Raw genomic sequence first — 13,281 nt, forward strand, 5'->3', positions numbered from 1 at the left:
GCTTTGGTCTGTGGGCCGCATTGAATTAAAAACTGTAGAAAGCTTTTGGGGCAACCAGAAATGGCTCCGCAGGCCGCATTTGGCCCTGGGGCCAGACTTTTAACATGCCTGCGTTGCATGCAATGCATTATGATCTACTCATAAATTGTAAAACTTTACGCACGTTATTCTGTTTAACACTTTTTAGTATCTACACCCCATTATCGCTACCTCCAGTGATGTATACGACTTGGAATGGTCAGAAATGCTGATTTCCGAATCCACAGAAGTTCCAATTTCTGCCAAGGCTGACCACCAATTCCGCAGATTTCTGATTACCAATTTCCAAGAAGTCTTTTTTTTTGTAATTTTTTGCATTCTCTGATTGGCTAAAAACTTCTAAGTTGACTCAAAAGTATTGGACCAATCAGAAGAATGCAGAATTTTACTGTGGTAATCAGAATCCCCACGTAAGTTTTAGGCCGGTCACAAGACTCAGGAACAATCGGTAGTGTGATTGGTCTAAAATTATTAGATTTTCGTTGAAAAAGTCTTAATTCTCTGATTGATCCAATGTTTCTAAGTTCTGTGATTAGGTTGAAATTACAGAGTTGCAGTAATGCAGTATTTCCTCGGATATCTGATTTCCGTTTTCCAATTGGAAATGCAGACATTTCATTTTCAATTGGAATCTGTAAGAGACTGATAGTTGAATTGTGATGATAGGCATGTAGCCATGTAAGTTCTGCATTCAGTATTTCTCTGTGTCCTGTGATATCCAACCTAGCATTTTGCTTTACTTGACAATTTGTAAGATAGCCCCCAGTACTTACTGAGTGGATGCCAAGCAATCTGCCCTGTATCACTGATGAATGATGACCATAGGCTGAAACAAGTGAGCAGTACAAATGATGATTTAGTACTGCAAGCAACATTTACGTAATCAGAACATATAGCAGGTTAATCAAGAAAACTGTGTTCATGGGAGTGTAATGCTTTACTGAATAGAAACATTTGTTACTCAGGTAGCAAGCAAAAGAAATATGCAAAATATGCAACATCCCTCCCTACCTGCAATACTCAAAATACTTCTCAGTATTGCTCAGAAGATGCAGCAGATGTGAGCATGCGGTACAGGCACCTAGAATGTAACAAAGGGCTGCTAAAGGGTATTGTCAGTAATCCTGAGCTTACCAGCTCAGTTGCTGTTTCCTCCACTGGTAGCGAATCTGGGGCTTCTGGTGCGGCCGGCCGCAGTGGAAGGAATGATGTCAGCAATGTGCCTGCGGGAATCCGGTCGCATGATACTCTGACTAGAAAATGAGGGCGGACGAATGCACTGGCAGTGCTGCCCCTCTTATGCTCTAAGGAAGCGGGTCAGCCGACCAGCTGTCAGCTGACACGCAGGACCCCACCTCTGGTTCCTGATTGGCCAAGCGGCTTGGGGGCGTGTTTTCCTGCTTACCTGGGCTATTTAAGCTCTGTTCTGACACTTGCTCACTGTCTGCTCTAGCTAACACTTCACAGTGAAGGCTTCAGACCTTAGTCAGTTCCTTGTGTGACTTGAACCGGCAGGACCCCGGGGATTCCACACTAGCTAACCTATTATTATTACTGATTGATATACTGTGTTTGACTTCTGCTTATTTCTCTGACTACTCCTTGCCTATTGATTCTGTACCTTTGCCAATCTGATCTGTTGCCAACCTCTGCCTGAACTCTCACTTAGCACTTGCCTGCCAATTCTGTACCTTTGCACATCTGATTGTTGCCGACCTCTGCCTGTTTACTACTTTGTATTTGCCTGCCGATTTTGTACCGTATCTGTCAGATCTGTTACCGACCCTGATTGCCTGACCATTCTTATTATCTGTACTCAGTGTTAGTGCTGCCTTCAACTGACACTGTCTGTAGACAATCCCCGTTGAGGGAACGTCTGATATTGTCTGTCTGCTAGTGCTCACACACTAGCAGATCGTTACAGGTATTGAGAAGAAAGGACAGGGGTATTCCACTGCAAATGAATGTGGGATTCTAGCCTGTTACACCACTCCATCAGGAACCCTTCTCTCTTAGAAAAGCATGGAATTCCCTGACCAACTAGGGTGCACATAGATCCTTATTTGGAAAATTCTAAACAGATATTTCCCATTCTTGTGAATGAGATCCTGAATTGTGTCACATGCTCCTCTTCACCTCAAGCAAAGTATAAAACAAACATTTCTCAACTCAGAACAATGTTTTAGGGACTCGTCTTAGAACAGGAAGAAAAGATTTGTCAAAATATTAGTTCAGCATTAATTGTTTCAAGAGTGATGCAAAATGGTTGAACACCTAAAATGACAGAACCAACTTAAAGCCCCACTCCAGGCACAACTGGGATCAAGACCCACAGCAATAAAGATAATGACTAAATAAGTCATGGTTAATAGTATAAGACAAATACAAAAGTCAGTTATAGCACTTGAACAGGAACTCACAGGGAAGTTGTGTTTGTTGAAATACACACAAGTTATTAAAGAATGAGAGAAAACGCTACATTCTACTGGGAGAAAAGGAATCCACAGAAAATCGCTGCACGTTATGTCACAGGCAGCATGCCACAGACTGAGAGGAGCATAAATGAACTGTAAATGTTAGATTGTTTTAGCAGATGAAGGCTAGGCATCAGGAAGGCAGAATAATCAGTGCAAGAGGTTAGGGTTAGGCATCAGGAATAGGTTAGAACCGGGAGGAAGGTTAGGGATAGGCATGCTCAAGGACAATATCAATAAACAGGCCAGTTAGGGTTAGCAGTGGCGTTCCTAGCGTCGAGCGGCAGGAGCGGCCCGCCCCGGGTGTCTTCCTGGTTGGGGGGTGACACCCGGAGCCCTGTGCAGCCGCCCCTGTGCTTTGCTTGGAATCCACTGCGGCCTGGGGTCTCAAGCTGGACTGCCCCCCTGTGTTTCCCTGCCTGCCGTCAGGCCTGCAGATCAGCGCGGCGAGCAGGGACAGACCGGCGAACAGAATAGCAAAAAGTATTCCCGACTACGTCATATGCGGAAATGACGTCACTCGTCATCTCCTGCAATTGAACTGATTCGCAGGGCTGCTGTGTGCCACTCTGTCAGCCGGGTTCCATGCTGCTCGGAGGTCTGTCCCTGCTCGCCGCGCTGATCTGCAGGTCTGGCGGGAGGGAGGGGGAGGAAAGAGAAACACCCTAAATACCTACCTACCTACCTACCCACACACTGCTACCTAGCTAAACCCACATACTGCTACTCATCTACATACCTACCTAAAACCTATCTAACCATTCTACCTACCTAACCACCCACCCACTACTACTTACCTAAACACTACCTACCTATCTAACCACCCACACAATGCTACCTACCTACCTACCTAACCACCCACACACTGCTACCTAGCTAAACCTACACACACTGCTACTCATCTACATACCTACCTAAAACCTAACTTACCACTCTACCTACCTAGCCAACCACCCACTACATACTTACCTAAAGCCTATCTACCTATCTAACCACCCACACACTGCTACCTACCTACCTAACCACCCACACACTGCTACCTACCTACCTAAACTCACATACTGCTTCCTACCTACCTAATACCCCACACACTGCTACCTACCTACTTACCTAAACCCACACACTGCTACCTACCTACCTAAGCCCACACTCTGCTACCTACCTACCTAAACCCACACACACTGCTACCTACCCACCAACCCACCCAACCATCACCTGGGGACACCCTACTATCTGTAGTGGGGGCACCTTACCACCTATACTGGTGGAACCTTACCACCTATACTGGGGGTCACCTTACCAACTATACTGGGGACACTTACCACCCATACTGGGGGGAGGGGACCTTACCACCTATACTGTGGACACCTTACCACCTATAGTGGCGGCACCTTACTACCTATACTGGGGACACCTTACTTACTTATGGGAGTAGCCACCTGTACTGGGGGGTTGGTACCCACATCTTGCTATATAGTGGTGACCCCACCCACATCATGTCATGGCCACACCCACTTTGCCTCAGAGGAGCGCACAATCTAATCCTGTCATAGTGGAATGTCCTGCCATATGATGTATTTATTTAGCGCTGACATTTTCTGCAGCACTTTACAGAGTACATAGGCATGTGACTGACTGTCCTTAGAGGAGCTCATAATCTAATCCTACCATAGTCCTAGTGTAATGCCCTACCATATTATTATTATTATTATGTATTTATGTAGCACTAACATCTTCTGCAGCACATTACAGAGTTCATAGTCAAGTCACTGGCTGCCCTCAGAGGAGGTCACAATCTAATCCTATGATAGTCATAGTCTAATGTCCTACCATATTATTATTACGTATTTATAAACTGTAGTAGTGACATCTGCAGCAGCACTTTACAGAGCACATAGTCATGTCGCTGACTGTCCTCAGAGGAGCTTACAATCAAATCCTACCACTGTCTAGCTGTCACGCTTACTACTTTTCCTTTCTTTTCCGGGGCGGGGGGGGGGGGGTGTCTGTGGATAATCAGCACCGGGCGTCAAATACCCTAGGTACGTCACAGAGGGTTAGGCAGTATATGGGAGAGTAATAGCAAAATAATTACAAAACAGTGTCACATACCTAAAACATAAGCGTATCTTAAATAACAGTCTTGATATTTCATGACCCTTCTGTATCCACCATGCCCAAACTACACATCTACACTTAGACTGCAAGCTCATCTGGGTAGATTCCTGTTCTACTGTTCTCCTCTTGTGTCAGTTTCTTCTTTATAAGCATGGAGATTTGTTATTCACAGGCCATAATTATTGAAACAACCTGTGTTATATTCTGGCATAGAAATAATAATGCCTACTATGTTGATCCTATAAAGTGATTCTTAAATGTGGTCTCACATCTTTACCAATGAAAGGAATATGACAGAATGCACAATCTCAGAATTGCTAAGGAAGGATTTTGCCAAGTGGCCAATTAAATTATTGTCTAAAAATCCTGATGCTCTGGAGGTGTTTTGCACAGTGTGAAATACACAAAAGGATAGAATTTGTACATGCCACACTTTGTAGTAATATGACACTGACATTCCATTATTTACACGCAGGGTCACATAGGGTCTGCTTCACTGGTCATGTGTGACTTGGCTCTTGGCTTCTAGACAGCTCCCATGGCTTTTTTGATGATCTGTTGCTATTGCTATTTTCAGGCAAAAATCAGTAAGGAAATAATGGAAGATATAGGTCATGTTACTTTGTTCCTATGTTAGGATCATATAGCTTGGTGTGTTCAGCAGAAATTATTATTTTCTGGAATGTGGACAAAGAGAGGGGGAGGCTGGCACTGACATTCAGAACATGTATTGAAAGATTAGTAGTTCAGCACTAACAGTCTTGCAGAAGGGTGACCCCAGGGATCTTAGTTGGGGGGTGGGCTACTACAGCTGGTCTACTACAGTGTGAGTTTAATAGCTCACATGTTGGCGGCACTTATGTCTACAGTACACATAAGGCAGTCCGTGCACCGCTTCCTTAAAACACGTTTATTTCCCCAATAGTTTTCATCAGCAGATGGATAGGCACATATACAGAATGCAGCTTGTGTTCATATATATAATGAAACGATCTGACCTGTGCCGAGGGCGGGTGCGGGAGTGTGACCGGGGATGAGAGGACGGCGCAACAGCCGTTTCGTGCCGGTGTGGCGCTTGTTCACGTGCGGATGCCCTAGGACATCCGCACGTGAACAAGCGCCACACCGGCACGAAACGGCTGTTGCGCCATCCTCTCATCCCCTGGTCACACTCCCGCACCCGTCCTCGGCACATGTCAGATCGTTTTATTATATATATGAACACAAGCTGCATTCTGTATATGTGCCTATCCATCTGCTGATGAAAACTATTGGGGAAATAAACGTGTTTTAACCACTTGCCGACCGCACACTCATAACGTGCGTCGGCAAAGTGGCAGCTGCAGGACCAGCGACGCAGTACTGCGTCGCCAGCTGCAGCCTAATTAATCAGGAAGCAGCCGCTCGTACGAGCGGCTGCTTCCTGTCAAATCACGGCGGGGGGCTCCGTGAATAGCCTGCGGGCCGCCGATGGCGGCTCGCAGGCTAGATGTAAACACAAGCGGAAATAATCCGCTTTGTTTACATTTGTACGGCGCTGCTGCGCAGCAGCGCCGTAAGGCAGATCGGCGATCCCCGGCCAATCAGCGGCCGGGGATCGCCGCCATGTGACAGACCACATCCTGTCACTGGCTGCACAGGACGGATAGTGTCCTGTGCAGCCCGGAACACCAGGGGGAGGCAGCAGGTAGGAGAGGGAGGGGGAATTTTGCCACGGAGGGGGGCTTTGAGGTGCCCCCCCCGCCACCCACAGCAGGCAGGAGAGATCAGACCCCCCCAGCACATCATCCCCATAGGGGGGAAAAAAGGGGGGCAATCTGATCTCCCTGCCTGCACCCTGATCTGTGCTGGGGGCTGCAGAGCCCACCCAGCACAGATCAATCAAACCAGCGCTGGTCCTTAAGGGGGGGTAAAGGGTGGGTCATCAAGTGGTTAAGGAAGCGGTGCACGGACTGCCTTATGTGTACTGTGAATGAACCGTTTATTGAATTAGCCTGTTTGCACGCTCCTACACACAAAGAACCAAGTGTAGAAAGGAACAGGACGGAGTTCTACAATAATACAAGGTGCAGTAGACCCACTCATCCCCCTACTACTGAGTGCCGGGCAACCAGCATCTTTTGTGTACCGCACTTATGTCTACACTTGTACACCATGTCCCCAGTAACCAAGACAACCTGGGATGCCAAGATAAGCCACAAGCACCTAACAGACAAATGTAAATACAAGTGCATATCGTTGCAATGGCTGCAAAAAACTGCATTATTGTTATGCAGTCAATGACTAAGCAATACTTTATACTAATTATACTGAGATGGCAGAGGGTTGGCTCCTCAGTCTTATCTTCTAATGTTTGTCTTGTGGACATTTTTGGTCATACATTAGATGCTATGTGCAGGGATGCTTATCACGAGTAACGAGTAACTCGTGATCATAAGCCATAAATCACGAGGTCGTAATCAGCATTAGTGATAGGCTCTCGATCACGATTGCCAATCATGAATGCACTTGTGATTGCACTTGTTACCCGACTCGTGATCACTGCAGACATTGGTTTTCTTATTTGCATATGTTCCTGATCTCAATATCATTGATATGCTGTTATTACTTTCAGAGTTCTTATGGGTGATACACAGTGGCGTAGCTAAGGAGCTGTGGGCCCTGATGCAAGTTTTACAATGGGGCCCCCCATGCACTCTATACATAGCAATTGAAACAGCGCACTAAAAGCTGCCAATGGCAACTACAGTGTCAGAGGTGCAAGAAGGGGATGGGGAATAGTTTGTTAATGATTACTACTATTCAAAGTATATATATAAATGATTATTATGAGCACAGGACCAATAGAGAGCTAATACTGTAGTTGAGGGAGGGCCATTCGGGGCCCCTCTGGCCCAAGGGCCCCGATGCGGTTGCTACAGCTGCACTCCCTATTGCTACGCCCCTGGTGATACAATCAGCTGCACAGTTCCCTGTTCTACTATTCATTGTAGATTTTTGAAACAAGAGGACCTGTTGTCATCATGCCAAAACCAATAGCCTGAGCAATGGCAGCATACTTAATTTCTATTAGACCATTATTGTTTCCTCCCTAGTGATATTTTACAGACAGCAAAATAGCACACTTTTCTTTCAATTTTAATTCACAAAACTTTTCTTTATTTTAATGATGGATTTCTTATTTTAAGAATACGTGCGGTATTTCATGTGTAATTTAAGAATACCTGTGGTATTCCATTCATTTTTTTTTAGGATTTAGGGATTCATGTGGCATTACTCCCTTATTGCAGTATAGGGAAACTGTAATATAATTAAAGAGGAACTTCAGTCTAAACAAACATACTGTCATTAAGTTACATTAGTTATGTTAATTAGAATAGATAGGCAATATCGGGCCATATTCTATTGCTGAACTCGCCAGCGCTAAGCACTGGCGAGTACTTAACTTAGGCGATGGGGGCATCGCCTAATCTAATTAAACTTTAGACCCCCCCAGGCGGAAAAGAACTCGCTTGGGCGATATAATCGCCCAGCGAGTTCTTAACACAGAATCCAATTACCCTTATCATGTCTCCGGGAAGCGATGCTTCCCGGCAGACATGAGCGTTAGCTTAGACCTGCAAAAAGCAGGTCTAAACTAGCTAACGCACGTCGTCGCCGCAGCATCTGGGGGTCTCCTTTAATAAGGAGACCCCCAGAGCTCCCCGTCGGGTCGCCACACAGTTTAGAAGCCCCCGCGCAGCTCTGCCGGGCTCCCCTCTCATACTTCCCGCCGCCGATCACCCGCCGCCTTTCGCCGCAAAATCCGTCACGTAATTACAGTGTATCTAACACTGTAATTACTGTGCGCATAGAAGGAGCCCGGGCAAAGCATCTTTGAATCTGCAGCCGGGCTCCCCATTGGTCTGCTGTCTGAACCAATAAAATGGCTCAGACAGCGGACAAATGGGGAGCCCGGCTGCAGATTCAAAGATGCTTTGCCCGGGCTCCTTCTATGCGCACAGTAATTACAGTGTTAGATACACTGTAATTACGTGACGGATTTTGCGGCGAAAGGCGGCGGGTGATCGGCGGCGGTACGTATGACAGGGGAGCCCGGCAGAGCTGCGCGGGGCTTCTAAACTGTGCGGTGACCCGACGGTGAGCTCTGGGGGTCTTCTTATTAAAGGAGACCCCCAGATGCTGCGGCGGAAGATGTCGGCGATGTTCGGCGGGCGAGTGCGCATGTGTGGGGTGTGAGGCCGTGGTGCTGATGGACAGCACCACAGCGTAAACCTCACTCCCCATCGCTCGGTAAAAGGGAGCATCGCTCAGGCTTTCGCCTGAGTAATGCTCTCTAACGATCGGCCATCGCGCGAAGGATATGGGCAATAGGATTTGCCGGTAATCCTCGCGCGATGGCAAGGTGATAAGTAGCTGCAAGCTACTTATCACCTTGAATAGGATATGGCCCATAATCTCTTACCCACCCTGTTTTAAAAGAACAGGCAAATGTTTGTGATTCATGGGGGCTGCCATCTTTGTCATGGGGGCAGCCATATTTTTGGTTGAAAGGAGGTGACAGGGAGCAGGGGACACAGTTCCAACTGTCCTCTGTCCTGATTACCCCTCCCAGCTGCACACACTAGGCTTCAAATGTCAAATTCAAAAAAAAAAAAAATTGCACCAAAACAGCAGAATGAGAGCAACAACATCAGAAATCCCATCATGCTTTGCACAGCATCAGGGGGTAAAGCCCGGGCATTTTTCTTCTGTGTAGCTAAAAATGAGGCTTGGATAAGAGAAACAAAGTTCTGATGCTGTGAAACTGTTAAAGAAACACCAGGCCTTTTCAGTGCTGCTGAGTCAATTTTTAGTCCGGAGGTTCACTTTAACATTTGATATAAACTGTATTTCTTAAATCTTGCAATTTTGTATGTGTAATAAGAGATACAGTGGTGTGAAAAACTATTTGCCCCCTTCCTGATTTCTTATTCTATTGCATGTTTGTCACACTTAAATGTTTCTGCTCATCAAAAACCGTTAACTATTAGCCTGCTGGGCGGTCTGGACGAGCTCAGCTCGTCCAGTACCGCCGGAGCCTGCCGCTCAGGCCCTGCTGGGCCGATTTGGCTCAAATAAAAAGCAGCACACGCAGCCGGCACTTTGCCAGCCGCGTGTGCTGCCTGATCGCCGCCGCTCTGCGGCGATCCGCCGCGAGCAGCGGCGAAAGAGGGCCCCCCTAGCCGCCTGAGCCCAGCGTAGCCGGAACAAAAAGTTCCGGCCAGCGCTAAGGGCTGGATCGGAGGCGGCTGACGTCAGGACGTCGGCTGACGTCGATGACGTCACTCCGCTCGTCGCTATGGCGACGATGTAAGCAAAACAAGGAAGGCCGCTCATTGCGGCCTTCCTTGTTTATTCTGGGCGCCGGAGGCGATCGGAAGATCGCCTCCGGAGCGCCCTCTAGTGGGCTTTCATGCAGCCAACTTTCAGTTGGCTGCATGAAATAGTTTTTTTTTTATTAAAGAAAAACCCTCCCGCAGCCTGCCTGGCGATCTTAATAGAACGCCAGGCAGGTTAGTCAAAGATAACATAATTGAACACAAAATGCAGTTTTAAATGATGGTTTTTATTATTTAGTGAGAAAAAAAAAATCCAAATCTACATGGCCCTGTGTGAAAAAGTGATTGCCCCCCTTGTTAAAAAATAACTTAACTGTGGTTTATCACACCTGGGTTCAATTTCTGTAGTCACCCCCAGGCCTGATTACTGCCACACCTGTTTCAATCAAGAAATCACTTAAATAGGAGCTATCTGACACAGAAAAGTAGACCAAAAGCACCTCTAAAGCTAGACATGCCAAGATCCAAAGAAATTCAGGAACAAATGAGAACAAAAAGTACTGTAATTGAGATCTATCAGTCTGGTAAAGGTTATAAAGCCATTTCTAAAGCTTTGGGACTCCAGCGAACCACAGTGAGAGTGATTATCCACAAATGGCAACAGTGATGAACCTTCCCAGGAGTGGCCGGCAGACCAAAATTACCCCAAGGGCGCAGAGAAAACTCATCCGAGAGGCCACAAAAGACCCCAGGACAACATCTAAAGAACTGCAGGCCTCACTTGCCTCAATTAGGGTCAGTGTTCACGACTCCACCATAAGAAAGAGACTGGGCAAAAACGGCCTGCATGGCAGATATCCAAGGCGCAAACCACTTTTAAGCAAAAAGAACATTAAGGCTCGTCTCAATTTTGCTTAAAAACATCTCAAGGATTGCCAAGACTTTTGGGAAAATACCTTGTGGACCAACGAGACAAAAGTTGAACTTTTTGGAAGGTGCGTGTCCCGTTACATCTGGCGTAGAAGTAACACAGCATTTCAGCAAAAGAACATCATACCAACAGTAAATTATGGTGGTGGTAGTGTGATGGTCTGGGGTTGTTTTGCTGCTTTAGGACCTGGAAGGCTTGCTGTGATAGATGGAACCATGAATTCTACTGTCTACCAAAAAATCCTGAAGGAGAATGTCCGGCCATCTGTTCATCAACTCATGCTGAAGCGATCTTGGGTGCTGCAGCAGGGCAATGACCAAAAACACACCAGCAAATCCACCTCTGAATGGCTGAAGAAAAACAAAATGAAGACTTTGGAGTAGCCTAGTCAAAGTCCTGACCTGAATCCTATTGAGATGTTGTGGCATGACCTTAAAAAGGTGGTCTGAGGACAGACAGTGACATGACTATGTACTCTGTAACGTGCTGCAGGAGATGTCAGTGCTATATAAATACATAATAATAATATGGTAGGACATTAGACTATGACTATGGTAGGATTATAGTGTGAGCTCCTCTGAGGACAGTCAGTGACATGACTATGTACGCTGTACAGTGCTGCAGAAGATATCAGTGCTATATAAATACATAATAATATGGTAGGACATTAGACTATGACTATGGTAGGATTATAGTGTGAGCTCCTCTGAGGACAGTCAGTGACATGACTATGTACTCCGTACAGTGCTGCAGAAGATGTCAGTGCTATATAAATACATAATAATAATATGGTAGGGCATTACACTAGGACTATGGTAGGATTAGATTGTGAGCTCCTCTGAGGACAGACAGTGACATGACTATGTACTCTGTAATGTGCTGCAGAGGATGTCAGTGCTATATAAATACATAATAATAATATGGTAGGACATTACACTATGACTATGGTAGGATTAGAGTGTGAGCTCCTCTGAGGACAGTCAGTGACATGACTATGTACTCTATAAAGTGCTACAGAAGATGTGCTATATAAACACATAATAAACTATGACTATGGTAGGATTAGATTGTGAGCTCCTCTGAGGACAGACAGTGACATGACTATGTACTCTGTAATGTGCTGCAGAGGATGTTAGTGCTATATAAATACATAATAATAATAATAATATGGTAGGGCATTACACTAGGACTATGGTAGGATTAGATTGTGAGCTCCTCTGAGGACAGACAGTGACATGACTATGTACTCTGTAATGTGCTGCAGAGGATGTTAGTGCTATATAAATACATAATAATAATATGGTAGGGCATTACACTAGGACTATGGTAGGATTAGATTGTGAGCTCCTCTGAGGACAGACAGTGACATGCCTATGTACTCTGTAATGTGCTGCAGAGGATGTCAGTGCTATATAAATACATAATAATAATATGGTAGGACATTACACTATGACTATGGTAGGATTAGAGTGTGAGCTCCTCTGAGGACAGTCAGTGACATGACTGTGTACTCTGTAAAGTGCTACAGAAGATGTGCTCTATAAACACATAATAAACTATGACTATGGTAGGATTAGATTTTAATCTTTTAGGATAATCAGCGACATTATGTACTCTGTAACGGGTTTTGGAGGACATCAGCACCACTACTTATAATACTTAAAGTGGCCATTAATGACACAATTCTCTGGATGATTTAATCATAACAGCGATCAGAAATGATCATTCAGGCCCACCAGTGGAAGGAAAGCTGCTATACAATTTGTTCAGATCAATGAAATTGATCCATTCTTTGGATCAATTCCATCATTCTGACCAAATTGGATGTAGGCTTTCCTTCCATAAGTGGACCAGGACAATCAGTCATCCAGAGAATTGTAAAACTTCCTGAAAGGATCGGCACCACACAGAAGGTTGTATTTATAAGCTCTTCAAAACTTTATTCCATAAAAATCGACAAGGCAGCTGCCTTGTCGATTTTTATGGAATAAAGTTTTGAAGAGCTTATAAATACAACCTTCTGTGTGGTGCCGATCCTTTCAGGAAGTTTTGCAGTCTTTGCCCCTTGTGGTATAGGGGCCAGGATCTTGGCACACACTTCACATTCAGAGCTTGGAGGGTGCTCCCAAGTGTTTGTTTATCCAGAGAATTGTATTAATAGCCATTTTATGGTAGCCATACATCTAGTGCCGATGGGCAGATTCGACCAAAAGACAAATCGCTCTCTGATCTAATCTGAATAGAGAGAGATCTGTCAGCTGCCCATACACTGCAGGCCAATTCCCGATCAACTTCAGCATGAAATCTCTTGGAAATCGGCCAAGCCAGCTGCATACACCACCTGTCGCTGTGTGTATGAATGCGTTTGTGTGCAATGTATAACCGTGCTGTAATGTGC

This window comes from Hyperolius riggenbachi, chromosome 4 (genome assembly GCF_040937935.1).
Source record: "Hyperolius riggenbachi isolate aHypRig1 chromosome 4, aHypRig1.pri, whole genome shotgun sequence".
Classification (NCBI taxonomy): domain Eukaryota; kingdom Metazoa; phylum Chordata; class Amphibia; order Anura; family Hyperoliidae; genus Hyperolius; species Hyperolius riggenbachi.